Source organism: Macaca fascicularis, chromosome 4 (assembly GCF_037993035.2).
Source record: "Macaca fascicularis isolate 582-1 chromosome 4, T2T-MFA8v1.1".
NCBI lineage: Eukaryota > Metazoa > Chordata > Mammalia > Primates > Cercopithecidae > Macaca > Macaca fascicularis.
Window position 1 is genome coordinate 29,606,439 of NC_088378.1, and position 16,822 is coordinate 29,623,260.

Here is a 16,822-nt window from a genome sequence, read left to right on the forward strand (position 1 = left end):
CATAGCCATTTTATGTAGTATATTTTTTGCCACTAGAAGTAAAATCGTTGACCCAAGAATCCAAACAAATTATGTTTCAGCTGGATCTCTTTCAAATAATAATAATCAAGAAAGTTTCAAATGACTGGAATGCAAGTTACCATTTATGGAAGCGTTGAGATAAACTCATACCCTTTCCAGGCTTCTCACAAGTTGTAGGATCAATATTTTCTGTTACTGGTTCTAATGTGGTATCCAAGCCCAAATCACGTTGACTAATAGCAGAAAGTGCATCCAAAGAAAACAGATAATGAGTTATATTAAAACCTTTCATCTCTTTCCAGAAGCAATTTTTTCTTTGGCGCTCATGGGAGATCAGATTTCCAACCCCTCTTTGCAGTGGTTTTGGCTGCTCCTCCCACACTGAAAGCACACCGGCCCTGGTCCTTCCATTGCTTCATAAGTACAACACCCTGTTTCCCAGATACAGAGCCATGGTGGAATGTTCGCTGCAGCGAGGCAGCGTATGGAGCACATGAAGCAGGCAGACCCAGGTAAGGTGTACGTGAAGCCAGGATCACCTGCAATGACTGTAACCTCAGGCAAATCTCACAACCTTTCACAGTCATGAATTCCACACTTAACGCTCTGGCAACATTACCTCAAACCCACACTGTGTGGATTATGTGGAGGACTCTATAAACTATAAAACTTACACAACATTTATTATTTTTGTGTACTTTAATTCAAGGGACAGCATTGAGCACATTGAGATGGTCTTCTGATCTATTTCTAAGAAAAGGTCAGCTAACATGAGATATAAGAAGAGTATTATTCTGAAGTTACCATTAAGCTATAAGTCAAAAGAGAAAATCTTGGTGTCAAAAAAATTGTTTGAAAATTTTACCAAGAAATAATTTTTATTAAATATATAAAATTTTCTATATTATGCAAAACCAAAAGATATGCACATTTAAATTTTACAGAAATTCAGAGGCACATTTATTTTACTTAGGTCACTGTTCGATAGGAGACCATATCCTGTACCCCTCTGCCAGGGATGATGTATTATCTGGCTCAACCATGAGTCTGGAGTTGGGCCTCAGCAGAAATAGCCTGCAGCTATTCCTTTTAAAAGTTATGTGACTTTGGGCAGTTACTTTTCAACCCTGTGCCTATTTCTTCATCTGCCCAGTAGGGATAAAAATCCTTTACTTGTTTATCTGGTGACTGATTTTTATTAAGAACTGACATCCTCGGCCCAAGGACTACCCCAGGTTCAGCACTCCCCATAGGAATAGCTAAGACTTTTATTGCAAAATCTTTGTAATTCAGCTTCTTCTCTGCCTAATCTTGCATTCTTTACCCCTCAAAGATGTTGTTGCCAAGAGCCCTTCCCAACATACCCACTGTACACAGATCTCAGTGTATCAGAGTCTGATTCCTGGGAACCCAAACTATAACACCCCTTTTCAGGAAAAATGGACAAAACATCTATGTCATAGAGGTTTGCAATGCTAAACATATCTTCTAGAGGTCATGCAAATCAGGTAAAACAACAAGAAAACCTTGGTGATCTAGTTTCTAAGTCCTTCAACACCTTCTGTTCTGGAACCTTAATTAGAGCAACTTAACTCAAGAGGATATGACAGAGTTTGCCATGAATTGGTGGTCCTTGCTCCCAGAAGCAATTCCAAGCATTTACTCTTTTCTCTAGATTTGCCTTTCTTTTCCATGTCAGTTATTGGTGCTTTCCCTTCCAAATATGCAAACCATCCATGTGATGAGAGCTTGGTGTATCCTCACCTGCAAGCATAGATTGCATGCCTGGCTCTAGCAACCCATGTTCTAACTTTATTTCTCATTCAAGCTCTGTATGCCATAGTCAACCCTATTTCCTCACTGCCTTGATGTTCAATAAAGATCAGAGAGCTATCCATCAGAGAGAATGGGAGAACTTCAAGGCAGACCTAAATTGGCTCAAAGAACAAGTACCTCAAATGCTAGAGGATGAGTTCATTTTTCAAAAAAAGATCCAGAGAACTCCTGAGTGGCATATAAAACTCTATTTCCAGAAATGGAGTCTTTCAGACTGTATTTAGCTCAGAACATTATCTCCTCCCATTTTACTACCAGTTTTTTGTTTATTGTCTCTGGAATCTGGTTCTAGCAGCCATCCAAGAAAACTGTGGGAACGTCTCAAAGCTGTTACTAGTTATTCACCTTCACCACTGCTTCTACATTCCTAAGACTCCAAGAGCCTCAGTCAATTAGGGGTAGTGGATGGTGACCATCCAGACACCCTTTGCCACAACTGCTGTGTTATGGCCCCAGCCTTGATTTTCCAGATAAAGGTGAAAGTCAAGTGTAAGAAAGTGTTCTGTTGACAGTGCTCACCTTGGCTCAATAGGATCTTAGAAGCCCACAGGTCATAGGCTGAGTTCTTAAACTGTAGATTTCAGTAACAGCACAGACAAAATGTTACTAGTTCATTTTGTTTTTAAAAGGGCTCAGAACATGTAAACTTTTAAATAAACACCTCTATCCTATGATCCTCATTTTTTAAGTGCCTTTGTGAGAACTGCTTATTTTTTCTTCTGTTCTTGCCACACCAAAAGGGAGTTGTGCTGTTGAACTCACTTCATGCCTGAGACAGATCCATCCAAGAAGCAATACTTTGAACAATGTAAAGATGGCTATAAATGTTATATTGTATGTTTTCCCTCAGAACTTTAAAGAAATTCCAATATTTCTAGCTTGGTTGTTTGGATTTTTTTCCCCTGATTTGAGTGAGTTAGTTCTGTTTCTTTCTCTCTCCCTCAACAAATTTCTTAGGAGGTCAAGATTTTTAAATATTTCTAGTCAATAACAAAAGAAATGTGAGTGTACTTAAATGAATAAGATATTTATTTTTATGTTGTATACATATCATGGCTCCTCTTCAATTAAGGTAAATATATTTGCTTCTTTCTGTGGATTATTTTCCTAATTTTTCAGTGTCACATGATATTAAGTCATGGAGCAAAAAACAAATCTTTAAGTGTAGTTGGAATAGGACCAAGGGATCATTACTACTGTGTGCTGGAATCCCCTTATGATCAAAAATCAAAACCGACATAAGATGAATTGAGCTAAAGGGTTAATAAGATGAATTATCAGCAATGGGTTTAAACTGGATCTGGTTCTCCTGGATTTAGAATAAACCTAACTGAAAATGCTTTTTTCTTTTTTTTTTTGAGACAGAGCCTCACTACATTGCCCAGGCTGGACTTGAATTCCTGGACTCAAGTGCTCCTCCCACCTCACCCTTCCAAGAATATGGGACCGCAGGCATGTTCTACTTTACTCAGCTCTTACCAATATCTTTTAATGTTACATCAATATTTTTAGATAATAAACATTATATTGTTGAATAAATTTTATACTCTAAGTTATTTTTAATTAGGAAGAAACTAAGGAGAAAAGGTTGAAATGATCTTTGTCCCTCCTATTACACCTGTAATTACATTTACAATCTTAGGAAAATATGTTATAACTATAGAAAAATATTTTTAGAAGCCAACTTGGATGAATCCTGGGGAGCTCCAGAAACCTTTCACAATTTTTTGATAATGGAAATAACAATTTATAGTTAATGTTTGTTTCTTCATGCCTGTATTTGCAGTATTTCTCTGGGAACAGAGCTGTAGAAAAAAAAAACAGATTAAGAAAGTTTAAAATGGCTCATGTAGGTAATTTTTAAATCTTTAAAAGATATTACCTATAGCTAGATTTCCTCATGTTTAATTCTGCAGCTAGGATATCAGCAACCATACAAGTCCCTAAGAGAGGCAATGAGATCTATCAGAGCAACAGAATAGGAATCAGGACATGCGAACATGACGGGGGCCCTGCCGTAAACAAGTTAGGATAACCACTTAAGTCACTTAAGTATTCTGAGCCTTGGCAGGGTGTGGTGGCTCACGCCTGTAATCCCAGCCCTTTGGGAGGCTGAGGCGGATGGATCGCTTGAGGTCAGGAGTTCAAGACCAGCCTGACCAACATGGTGAAACCCCGTCTCTACTGAAAATACAAAAATTAGCTGGGCGTGGTGGCAGGCGCCTGCAATCCCAGCTCCTGGGGAGGCTGAGGCAGAAGAATCACTTGAATCTAGGAGGCGGAGATTGTAGTGAGCTGATGTTGTGCCATTGCACTCCAGCCTGGGCAACAGAAGTAGTCTCCATCTAAAAAAAACACAAATACAAATACAAATAAAAAAAGTACTCTGAGCCTTGGTTTCTCAATCTATAAAATGACTGCCCAGAACCCCTCCTCCTCCAGCATTATGCAGTTTCTTATTCATTTAACAAAACTTATTAGAGCCTATTAAATGCGAATTTGCTTTAAAGAGATTATTTATGTTGCCTTTGTTTAATATAATGCCAATGCCAAATATTACATATTTATATAACGCTTCACTTCTCACATCATCCTTTAACCCTCAAAATAATCCTATTTAGATAGATCAAACATTTCCAAGATCATTTTTGAATGAGTAAACATAGACACAGAACAACTAAATGACTTGTCTAGAACCAGAGCAGCTAGCAAGAGAGTCAGTTCAAGATTTGGGTCTCCAGTGTCCAACAGACTAATCTCTTTTTTGGGGCACTCTTTGCACAAATAAAAGTACCTAGCTGTATGGCTGCCTTCTTCCTTCTTTACTGTAAGATTGTCTTGTATCAGCTAGCTGTCCATATGTTTTAGGACATCTGCTGACAGTTATTTGTATACAGTTACTTGAGACTAGGGCTATGGTTTGATCCGAGTCTCTCCTCCCACAATGCAACGACCTTGGGCTAGTGATCCACCCACAGAATAAAGATCGACAACCTTGAGGATATTCTTGGCATCAGGCTGTGTTACTGCCTGGGTATGTTGTGAGGGAAACTATCTGTGGAGTCCTTGAACACAGGAGGAAAGGACGGATAAGGCCAATAAACTTTATAAATAGGCTCTTACCAAAGTTTCTTTCAGAAGAAAAAGAGAGCCTTCCAATCCTTGCTTTTCTTAAAGCGATTTTTGACTAACATCTCTTGGTTGTCAAGGACACAATAAGGTCATTAAAACTGTCTTCATGCTCATTTCCATATTATATTCCCAAATGGCAGAGCTGGTGTCAGATTCCTTGAGGTACAGGGGGAAGGGAATAATAGGAGACTTGCAAAGGCTGGTGGAGATACTAAAATAGTCCATGCACTTTTTGTATATCAAAAATTATAAAAAGTCACACTTTTTCTGTAGCAAATAATATCAACAGGGAAATTTAAGCTAAGATTTATCCCCAGAATTTGACTAGTCCTTTCAGCCTATTTTGATATTCTTTTTATGCCCCATCATTCAATCCCAAGTAGGGAAACTGATCAAACCCATTCTGCACATTCCACTGAGCCCACAGATTCAGCCTCCCAGCTGCAGTGCTAACCTCACAAATTCAGACTAGCTCCAGTTTACAAAAGTGGAGCAACTTTCTTGAATGGAGGAATACCCCAAGCATACACACTTTACCTAACTTGCCTGACTTTTGCAACTCCAGCCTTTTTTTCCTTTTTTTCTTTTTTTTTTTTCCGCTGGCACCATTTTTCTGTCCAATCAGAGACTCTTGGCTGAAAAGGATTTTCTCTCTATACTCTTCCACCTCCTTCTCCATATCACAATTTCATATTCATATTCAATACTGCATTACAACAGTTGCCTGATTTCTGTCAAGGTTCTGACCATAATGAGGCGCCAGGATATAGTCAGATTTTCAGTTGGAAAAACTTGGCTTTATGCAGTCTACATGTGAAGAGTTTGGCAGATGAAACTTCAGAAATACAGCCAATGAGGCAAACATTTAATCTTGGAGAAAGCCCTTCACATGAATGCAGTTGACGTAGAAGAAAGGAAACCACAAAAATAACAGGGCAATAACATTAAAGACTGGGTTTACTCACACCAAAAGAAAAGGAAATTCAGAGCTGACTTCCACATCCCTTCTTACAATTCATCGCCACAGGATGAAATATGCAGATGCTGTTTTTTGTGTGTGTGTGAGACTGGAAAAAGAGCAAAAATTTCAAAATCAGATTAAGACAAATGTAGTAAAATGTCTGGTTATTCTTTGCACTGTGATAGTTATCTTTCATTTCAAGTTCTTTAAATACTTTGCAACAATTAGTCTCCCCATTTCATAACTGGGGAAAATGACATGCAGGCCAATAAAGTAACTCCTGCTAACACATAGAAAATCAGAGCCACAAATAGAATTGCAACTTTTTTTCCACAACCTGTTACAAAAGCCATTTTCTTGATAGCATGCTCTTTTCAAAAAGAAACTAGACTCAAGCCGAGTTTGGGGGATAAATCTTAGCTTGAATTTAGATTCCAGAACTTTTATTTAAAAGAATTCAATCAGTCAGAGATACTCTAACATCAATTGTTATAATAGTACTTTGAAAATGTATGTTTTAAGCCAGACTTTATTTGTAATAATGTGAAAATTATTTGGTAATATTTCTTTCCTCTTAGCAACACACCTTTTAGTTCCAGTAATTCAATAAAGTGGCAAAGTCTAATCATATCTGATTATCTGAGATTTTTTTTTTACTTCTTTTCAGTGAGACTTAAAAATCACAAAACATTGTACTAAACCCCCAGTACAGGGAAATCACTTAAAAATTTGAGGTAAAATTTATATCTACTTAACCAAAATTTCATGTGCGTACGTTGGAACTTTCATTGGTTCCTTCTAAGTAATGTTTACATTTCAACCTTGATAAATTGTGAGAGAGCTCCTCAATTTCCTCTCTGTCCCTTTTTCTATTAAATGTGTTGTCAGCAGAGTTTTAATTTTTGAACCAATCTACCAGAAGTTGTACCCATAGAAATTGTTGTGAAGTCAGAGCTTCAACTGTTCAAATCACACTTGGAAAGAAATTTATCCAGGGTGGCTGGATGGCAGCATAGCTGGAAGGGAACTTGGGTAGCAGTCAAGGATGGAGACACAAGCCTAACCAAGAACACTGTGCCAACCATGGTGTGAAGGGCCAAAGAATGGCCACTAGGGAAGAGAATGTAAAATGAGGTCCAAAGGCAAGAGAAACAGATGGCCAAGAAAATCTAGAAGATCAGGAGATACTCCTCTACATGAAACAGGGCCAGCCAGTGAGGAAAGGGGAGAGAAAGTAGAAATGATGAGAAGATGCTGAAGTTCCCATTTTTAGAGAAGCCAGATGGCTGAACGTGGATGGGCTGAGAGACACAAAAGAACCACTCATGCAGGTCAAACAGGTGCATGCAAATAACACTGAAAGAAAGAATGCAAAGCTCAATAAATTTTCACATGAATTTTTAAAAATTTATTCTTAAGATTATTCTTATTTCAGAATAAAGGTAAAACAAAGATTTTTTTTAAATAATAAGAAGAAATTCAGAAAAGTTTACCTCTAACAGACATGCACCAAAGAAATTCCAAAGGGTGTTTTTTTTTGTTTGTTTGTTTGTTTGTTTTCTTGAGACGGAGTCTGACTCTGTGGCCCAGGCTGGAGTGCAATGGCACAATCTCAGCTCACTGAAACTTCTGCCACCCGGGTTCAAGTGATTCTCCTGCCTCAGCCTCCAGAGCAGCTGGGACTATCAGCACCCACCACCACACCCAGCTAATTTTTGTAATTTTAGTAGAGACGAAGTTTCACCACATTGACCAGGCTAGTCTTGAACTCCTCACCTCAGGTGACCCACCTGCCTTGACCTCCCAAAGTGCTGGGATTACAGGTGTGAGCCACCATGCCCGGCCCAAAGGGTGTTCTTTACACAAAAGGAGAATGGTCCTAGATGGAAAGATGAAGATACAGGAAGGAATAAGGAGCATTAAATTTGGTACATATGGAAGTTAGTCTAAATGATTATTGACTCTATAAAAAGATAATAATGATAGATTTACGCCCAAATCTCAAAAAACATGGGATGTAGGGGAAAGGATAAAATTGTAGGAACTCCCAAGAAGTATGATGAAGGGAGATCCCAGGATGACAGCTTCTCCAGAAAGAGAAAGCAATTAGTTAAGATTAGAAAGAGACTGACTGAAGATACTCAAGCACATTGAAGACTTTATCATCAAGACACCTCTGCCATGTATCTATCTCCTTTTTGTCATGACTTGAAAATGCCTGGGTGAGCCAGTCCAGGCTTTTATTTGTATTTGGCTTATCTTAACCACCTGCCGATTTTTTTTTTTTTTTTTTTTTTTTTTGAGACGGAGTCTCGCTCTGTCGCCCAGGCTGGAGTGCAGTGGCGCCATCTAGGCTCACTATAAGCTCCGCCTCCCAGGTTCACGCCATTCTCCTGCCTCAGCCTCCCGAGTAGCTGGTACTACCGGGGCCCACCACCACGCCTGGATAACTTTTTTGTATTTTTTTAGTAGAGACGGGGTTTCACCGTGTTATCCAGGATGGTCTCGATCTCCTGACCTCGTGATCCGCCCGCCTCGGCCTCCCAAAGTGCTGGGATTACAGACGTGAGCCACCGCGCCCTGCCCAATCACCTGCTGAATTTATCGTCTCCACCCATGTTCTACAGCCTAGATCAGCTGAGAATATACAGTTCACTCCACAGATGTGTGCCACTTAGGTCTGCTCCTGAGAGCAGGAGGTAGGCTTAGAAGCTTAGTAGCAATGATAAGCTGAGAAGAAACTACAGAACAATTCACTCCTCTACGATTTTACTCCTACATAAGTACACAGCCCATGAAACAATCCAGCTTCCTGGCCCAAATCTGGTGTACCAGCCCAATGTTTCCCAAGATTTGCTCAAGATCTTGCCTGATGACTTCCCCAGATGGACGTCTAGAAACTTTCAGAGAAGCTGAAGCCAGATTGTGAATATACAATTCTGTTCAGTCATCTTCTCCCAGAACCCTCTATCTCATTTTTTTCCTACAAAGGTAGGTTTGTGCTTGCTACAGAGTTTTTCAAAACTAAGTCATAAATATATCATGTAGGAATATATATGTCACTTGTAAATCTACAAAGAAGCACAAAAGAATGATCAAAACAAGGTAGTATGATGGTTACACCCGGGAGACAGGAGAAGAATGTAATTGAGGAGGTAATCACAAAGGCTTTCAAGGTATTGGCAATATTTTATTTCTTAATCTGGGTAACAAATAGTCAAGAGTTCATTTTAGTGTAAATCTTTACACTGTTTTTCTAGATTCTGTGCATAATTAAAAAGAAAAGTGGCAAGAAAAGTCACTTAGCCCCTCTATTTCTATCTCACCATCCCAAATATACTGCACTTGCTACTTCCTTTCTCTTTTCTAGAACCCTGCTGCCACCATTGTCCAAACCAGCACCATAACTTGCCTGGAATATGACATGGTTTTCTAAATTAGAAATTGTCTTTTCACTTCTGACCCTGTCCTCCTACATTGTGTTTTCCACACAAAAGCCCAGTGATCCTTTTAAAGCCTAAGTTGGATCCTGTCGCTCCTCTGCTGAAAATTTCCAACGGTTCCCACCCAACTCAGACGAAATGAGAGTTTCTACCATGGGCTTCAAAGCTCTAATTGACCTGGCCCTGTTAACCCTCTGCCCTTGCCTGTTGGCTTGGCCCTTCCATTTCCTGTCAGACTGGTTCCTTGTTGCTCCTTTAACTCACCCAGCACACTCCTAGCTCAAAGGCCTGCTTTTTCATCTCAAGAAGTTCATAGAGATAAATCACTTTGTACTCATGTTTCAGATAAATGACTTTTTATCAGAAAGACCTTCCCTGACCATATATCCTATTTAAGTATTATTAAATATTATCCCTGACGTGCTTTATTATTATTCTTAGAACTTATTAAAATAGGACACATATATTTGTTCACTTTTTTCTTTATTTCTTTCTCCTTTACTAGAATGTGAGCTCTATGAGGCCAGAACCTTTGTCTTTTTTTTTTTCTTAACTGTTGAACAGTGTCTGGCAATACAGTAGGAGTTCTTTTAATATTTGTTGAGCAAATGAAGCATAATACTTTATTTACATGGATCCTTAATCTCAGCCAGATCTTCCAACAAGTCCTGGGTTTACTAGACTTTCTTGTTCTCCACTCAGGTTCTTACAAATGGTCACCAGAAGAAGAACAATCACATGTCAAGAAAGTCACTCAGGCAAAAACTGAGAGTTCACAAAGGCAAAGGATTATAAAAATATTGATGAACTTTGAAAAACTCAAGTCTGCATCATGTCCTTAAGAATAGAAACAGATGATAAAGAGAAGGTATAATTAGATAAAAATATAACAATGAAGCATGCATGAAGTATGACTGACTCTAGTTGAAATTCACACCTCTCAAGAAAGAGAATGTTATGGACTGAATGGCTGTATCCCTCCTAAATTTGTATGCTGAAGCTTTAACCCCCAATGTGATGGTATTTGGATATGGAGACTTTGGGAGGAAATTAGGTTTGGACGAAGCTGAGTCTCCCATGATGAGACTAGTATACTTCCAACCAGAACTCTCTCTGCCAAGTGAAGACACCATGAGAAGATAGTTTGTCTTCAAGTCAGGAAGAGAGCTCTCGCCAGGAACCAAATCTGCCAGGACCTTGATCTTAGACTTCCCAGTCTCCAGAACTGTGAGAAATGAATGTCTGTTGTTTAAACCATTCACTCTATGATATTTTACTATAGCATCCCAAGCAGACTAAGACAAAGGCCACCTGACATAGAATAGGAAAAAAAAAATCCCCAGCCATCCTCAGTCAACTATATTTAAGTTGCCATGAAAATAAACAAGAGTAAGTGTATTTGGGATTTAAATCACTATGAATTTTAATGCATTTAATTGAAGTCACAGGCTATTGAAAACAAATAAGGTAAATTTTAAGAAAGAAGAGAATCTCACAGCTACATTATTCAAAATCAAAAATTAATGTTACTTCAATACTTGTTGCTACATCTATTTCTTTGTTTTTGTCTTTTTTCCCCCAGTAGAAAAGCTTATGTCTAAATTTGAATTAGTTGGCTTTTGCTGATCCACATTTCAAAGGTCTTACTTCTTAAGTCTTGTTGAAAACAAACAAGTAACCAAAAAAGAAACCATTAACTCATATCAATGAGTGACAATAAGTTGAAAAAAAAATACTTTAGGTTAAAATCCTTCTTAACATAATATGGCTGGAATATAAGAGCTAGTTATTACAATTTAGTCTTGGTTTCATTTTTCATTTACTGTTTTTTAAATTCGGATTTTCCATTAGGAACAAAAAATCCATTGTTATCATTCAGCCACCTTTCTTTTCCATATAATTTTGATTTAAAAATTTTGCATATTTACTATATGAAACATTTCATTTTAGGAAAATTTGACAAATAATTTTTCATCTGTCTCTTTAACCCTAAAAAGATTAATTTATATGCTTAGTAATAAGGCAATATATGTATACTGTTCAAAAAAAAAACAGCTCCTGGCTGCTGTTGGGCCCTAATAGAGATGGGTATCTGATTGTGAGTCAAGAGACCTTAATTTTCATCCTGCCTCTAGTAATAACTACTGGCTTTATCACTTTGGAAAGTCATTTAATTTTTGTGTATCTTAGTTTTTTTCTCATCTGGAAGGTGACTAAATAAGGGTTAAGGAGGGCACCAGTTTTAATATTATATGAGCCCATATATGACTGTTGCATCTTGCATGATTTGATGCCTTCTTAATCTGAATATGTACAATTGTAAATATATATGCCTCCAACAACAAAGCCCAACAATACATGGAGTAAAAACTTTTAGAATTGAAGACAGAAACAGACAATTCAACAATAAGAGTTGCAGACTTCAATACTCCACTTTCAATAGTGGAGAGAAAAACTAGACAGAAGATCAGCAAGGAAACAGAAGTTTGAACAACATTACAGGCCAACTAGACCATTAACATATCCATAGAACATTCAACCCAACGATAGCAGAATGCACATTCTCTTCAAGAGTAAAAAGAATACTCTCCAAGATAGATCATATACTAGGCCACAAAACAAGTTTTAATAAATTTAAAAAGACTACAGTTGTACGAGGTGTACTCTTTGACCCCAACAGAAGTAAATCTAGAATAAATAACAACAAGAAATTTGGGAAATTACCAAATATGTAAAAGTTAAATGATACACTTCACATAATTAATTAAAGAAGAAATCACAAGGGAAATTAGAAAATACTCTGAGATGAATGAAAACAAAAACATACCAAAATGCATAGAAAGAAATAAAAGCAGTGTTCAGAGGGAAAGTTATAACTGTAAATACTTACTTTCAAAAAGAATCAAGATCTCAAATCAATAACTTGAAGTCGAAGGTGAAGAAATTAGAAAAGGAAGAGTAAATTAAAACCAGAGCAAACAGAGGAAGCAAACAATACATAATAGGGTGAAAATGAATAAAATAGAGAACTCAAAAAGCAGAGAAAAATCAACAAAACAGATGGTCCTTTTAATAATGAAAATTAAGTTTATTTCCCTTTCCTCTACTCAACCATCCATTTCTCCTCCCCAGATGCATTCTCTGTTACAAGTTTCTCATATATCCTTTGAGAAACAGTCTACAAATTTTATAGGTATACATTTTCTTTCTCTCTCCCATAACATTTTTAGCATAATATGAACACAATTTTTCACCATGCCTAGAGAACATTGGTATTCTCTATACAGGTGCACAATTTTTAGTTTTTCATTGTACAATTTATGTAATATTTTAACAAGACTTCTGTTGATAGACTTTCAAGTTGTTTCCAATCTTTTCTATTATAAGCAGTATTTAAGTATACAATGACTTTATATATGTTTCATTTAAATGTGCAATTATATATCTAAAATAAGTATTTAAAAGCAAATTTTTGTTGAGTCTAAGAATGTATGATGTTTTCCCACACCCTTCTTGTGGGGAGGATGTGTTATCAAATATCTGATAATTTTCTATCTGATATAGTAAGATTGAAGAAATTAAAAATACAAATTATCCTAGAGTCAAATTGTTTATGGCTTCTGTGTCATACTTCAAAAGGCTTTCCTCCCTCTCAGTTTATTTTTATTTTCTTTTAGCTTTTTTAATTTCAATCCTTTTCTGGTAGTTTTTGGTTGCATGGATTAGTGGTAATTTCTGAGATTTTGGTGCACCCCTCACCCAACCAGTGTACAATGTACGCAATGTGTAGACGCTTATCCCTCACCTCCCTTTTCCCCCGAATCTCCAAAGTCCATGATATCATTCTTATGCCTTTGTGTTCTCATAGCTTACCTCCTACTTATAATGCATGCATATACTAGTGTCTTTACCATATAATGACTTATCTTCCTCTGGGTAGACACCCAACAGTGGGATTGCTGGATCAAATGGTAGTTCTACTTTAGTTCTTTAAGGAATATCCATCCTGTTTTACACACTGGTTGTACTAGCTTACATTCCCACCAGCAGTGTAAAAGTGTTCCCTTTCACCACATCCACTCCAACACCTACTATTTATTTACTTTTTAATTATGGCCATTCTTGCAGGAGTAAGGTGGTATCTCGTTGTGGTTTTGATTTGCATTTCCCTGATAGTTAGTGATGTTGAGCATTTTTGTATATGTTTGTTGGCCATTTGCATATCTTCTTTTGAGAATTGTCTATTCATGTCCTTTGTCCACTTTTTGATGGGATTATTTGTTTTTTCTTGCTGATTTGTTTGAGTTCCTTGTAGATTCTGGATATTAGTCCTCTGTCGAATGCACAGTTTGCGAATATTTCTCCCATTTTGTGGGTTGCCTGTTTACTCTGCTGATTATTTCTTTTACTGTGCAGAAGCTTTTTAGTTTAATTAGGTCCCATCTATTTATTTTTGTTTTTGTTGGATTTGCTTCTTGGTTCTTGGTCATGAAGAGTTTGCCAATGTTACCTTCTAGAATTTTTATAGTTTCAGGTCTTAGATTTAAGTTTTTGATCCATCTTGAGTTGATTTTTGCATAAGGTGAGAGATGAGGATCCATTTCATTTTTCTAAATGCAGCTTGCCAATTATCCCAGCTCTATTTGTTGATATAGGGTGACTTTTCCCCACTTTATGTTTTTGTTTGCTTTGTCAAAGATCAGTTGGCTGCAAGTATTTGGCTTTACTTCTGGATTCTCTATTCTGTTCCCTTGGTCTACATGCCTGTTTTTATATCAGTATCATGCTGTTTTGCTGGGTAATGTGATGCCTCCAGATTTGTTCTTTTGCTCAGTCTTGCTTTGGCTATGTGAGGGTTTTTTTCTTTCTTTTTTTTTTCTTCTTTTTTTTTTTTTTTTTTTTTGGTTTCATGTGAATTTTCAGATTGTTTTTTCTAGTTCTATGAAGAATGATGGTGGTATTCTGATGGAATTGCATTCAATCTGTAGACTGCTTTTGGCCGTGGTCATTTTCACACCATTGATTCTACCTATCTGTAAGCATGGGATGTGTTTCCATCTGTTTGAGTCATCAATGATTTCTTTCAGCAGGTTTTGTAGTTTTTCTTGTACAGATCTTTCACCTTCTTGGTTAAATATATTTCTAAGTATTTTAATTTCTTGCAGTTATTGTAAAAGGGATTGAGTTCTCGATTTGTTTCTCAGCTTGGTCATTGTTGGTGTATAGTAGTCCTACTAATTTGTGTACCTTGATGTTGTATCCTGAAACTTTACTGAATTCATTTATCTGATCTAGCAGTTTTTTGGATGCCTCTTTAGGGTTTTCTAGGGGTACATTCATATCACCACTAAACAGCAACAGTTCAACTTCCTCTTTACTGATTTTGATGCACTTTCTTTCTTTCTCATGTCTGATTGCTCTGGCTAGAACTTCCAGTACTATATTGAATAGAAGTGGTAGACGTGGGCATCTTTGTCTTGTTTCAGTTCACATGGGAAATGCTTTCAATTTTTCCCCATTCTGTATAACGTTGGCTGTAGGTTTTTCACAGATGGCTTTTATTACCTTGAAGTACATCCCTTCTATGTCACCTTCACTGAGGGTTTTAATTATAAAAAGATGCTGAATTTTGTCAAATGCTTTTTCTGCATCTATTGAGATGATCGTATTAGGTTGGTGCACAAGTAATTGCAGTTTCAGATCATGAATTTTCAGTCATTATAACTAGGCTCAAACCACCTCTTTATTAATCAAAACAGGAACCATTACAATCAACACATTTTTGCCAGTAAGAAATGACTGTTTATTCCTGTAGCATAAAAATCTGTGCTTTGAGATTCAGTGAATGCTTGGAAAGCATTTTCTACATCCTGCTAGTTGTGAAAGTGTTTTCCCTGCAAAAAGCTGTTGAGATGCTTAAAGAAGTGGTAGTCAGTTGGTGAGAGGTCAAGTGAATATTGCAGATTAGACAAAACTTCACAGTACAACTCGTTCAATTTTTGAAGTGTTGGTTGTGCAACGTGTGGTTAGGCATTGTTTTGGGGAAGAATTGGGTCCTTTCTGTTGACCAATGCCAGCTCCAGGCATTGCAGTTTTCAGTGCATTTCATCGATTTCCTGAGCATACTTTTCAGATATAATGGTTTTGCCGGGATTCAGAAAGCTGTAGTGGATAAGACTGGCAGCAGACCACCAAACAATGACGATAACCTTTTTTGGTGCAAGGTTGGCTTTGGGAACTGTTTTGGAGTTTCTTCTCAGTCCAACCATTGTGCTGGCCATTACCAGTTGTATAAAATCTAATTTTTGTCACATGTCACAATCTGATCGAGAAATAGTTCATTGTTGTTGCAAAGTGTAAGAGGAGATGACACTTCAAAATGATGATTGTTTTGATTTTCACTCATGAGGCACCCATTTATTCAGCTTTTTCACCTTTACAATTTGCATTAAATGCTGAGCAACCATAGAATGGTAGGCGTTGAGTTCTTCAGCAATTCCTTGTGTAGTTGCAAGAGGATCAGCTTTGATGACTGCTCTCAATTGGTCATTGTCAACTTCTGAGGGCCCGCCACTGTGCTCGTCATCTTCAAGGATTTCATCTCCTTTGCAAAACTTTTTGAACCATCACTGCACTGTATGTTCATTAGCAGTTCCAGGACCAAATGCGTTGCTGATGTTGCAAGTTGTCTCCACTGCTATACAACCCGTTTAGACACAAATAAGAAATTAGCTCAAATTTGCTTTTTATTTAACATCATTTCCATAGTCTAAAATAAACACAAACAGCAAGTAATGCATCATTAGCAAAAAAAAAAAAAAGCAAGATATGCCCATTAAAATGATATATAACATAGCCACATTTATTTAAGAAAGTATTCCAATATCCAACAGCAAATTCCAACAATGCAAAGACCACAATTACTTTTGCACCTACCTAATATGATTTTTGTTTTTAATTCTGTTTATGTGATGTATCACAGTTATTAACTTGTATATGTTAAACCATCCCTGCATCCCTGGTATGAAACCCAGCTGATCATGGTGGATTATCTTTTTGATATGCTGTTGGATCTGGTTAGCTAGTATTTTGTTGAGGATTTTTGCATCTATGTTCATCAGGGATATTGGTCTCTAATTTTCTTTTTTTGTTGTGTCCTTCCCTGGTTTTGGTATTAGGGCAATACTGGCTTCATAGAATGATTTAAAGAGGATTCCCTCTTTCTCTATCTTTTGGAATAATTTCAGTAAGATTGGTACAAATTATTCTTTCAGTGTTGATAGAATTCAGCTGTGAATCCATCTGGTCCTGGACATTTTTTGTTGGCAATTCCTTTATTACTGTTTCAATCTTGCTACTTGTTATTGATCTGTTCAGAATTTCTATTTATTTCTAATTTAATCGGGGCGGGGTTGTATATTTCCAGGGA

At 37.1% G+C, this 16,822-nt stretch overlaps 1 long non-coding RNA gene across 1 annotated transcript; it reads right to left on the reverse strand.

Annotated features, from left to right (window-relative positions):
* Positions 1-3,270: 3,270 nt before the first annotated feature.
* On the reverse strand, positions 3,271-3,879 carry LOC141410053 (uncharacterized). The gene is made up of 2 exons (XR_012433411.1): positions 3,740-3,879; positions 3,271-3,662 (listed from the first exon to the last, which is right to left on the reverse strand). It is a non-coding gene; the product is annotated as an uncharacterized lncRNA (long non-coding RNA).
* Positions 3,880-16,822: the final 12,943 nt, after the last annotated feature.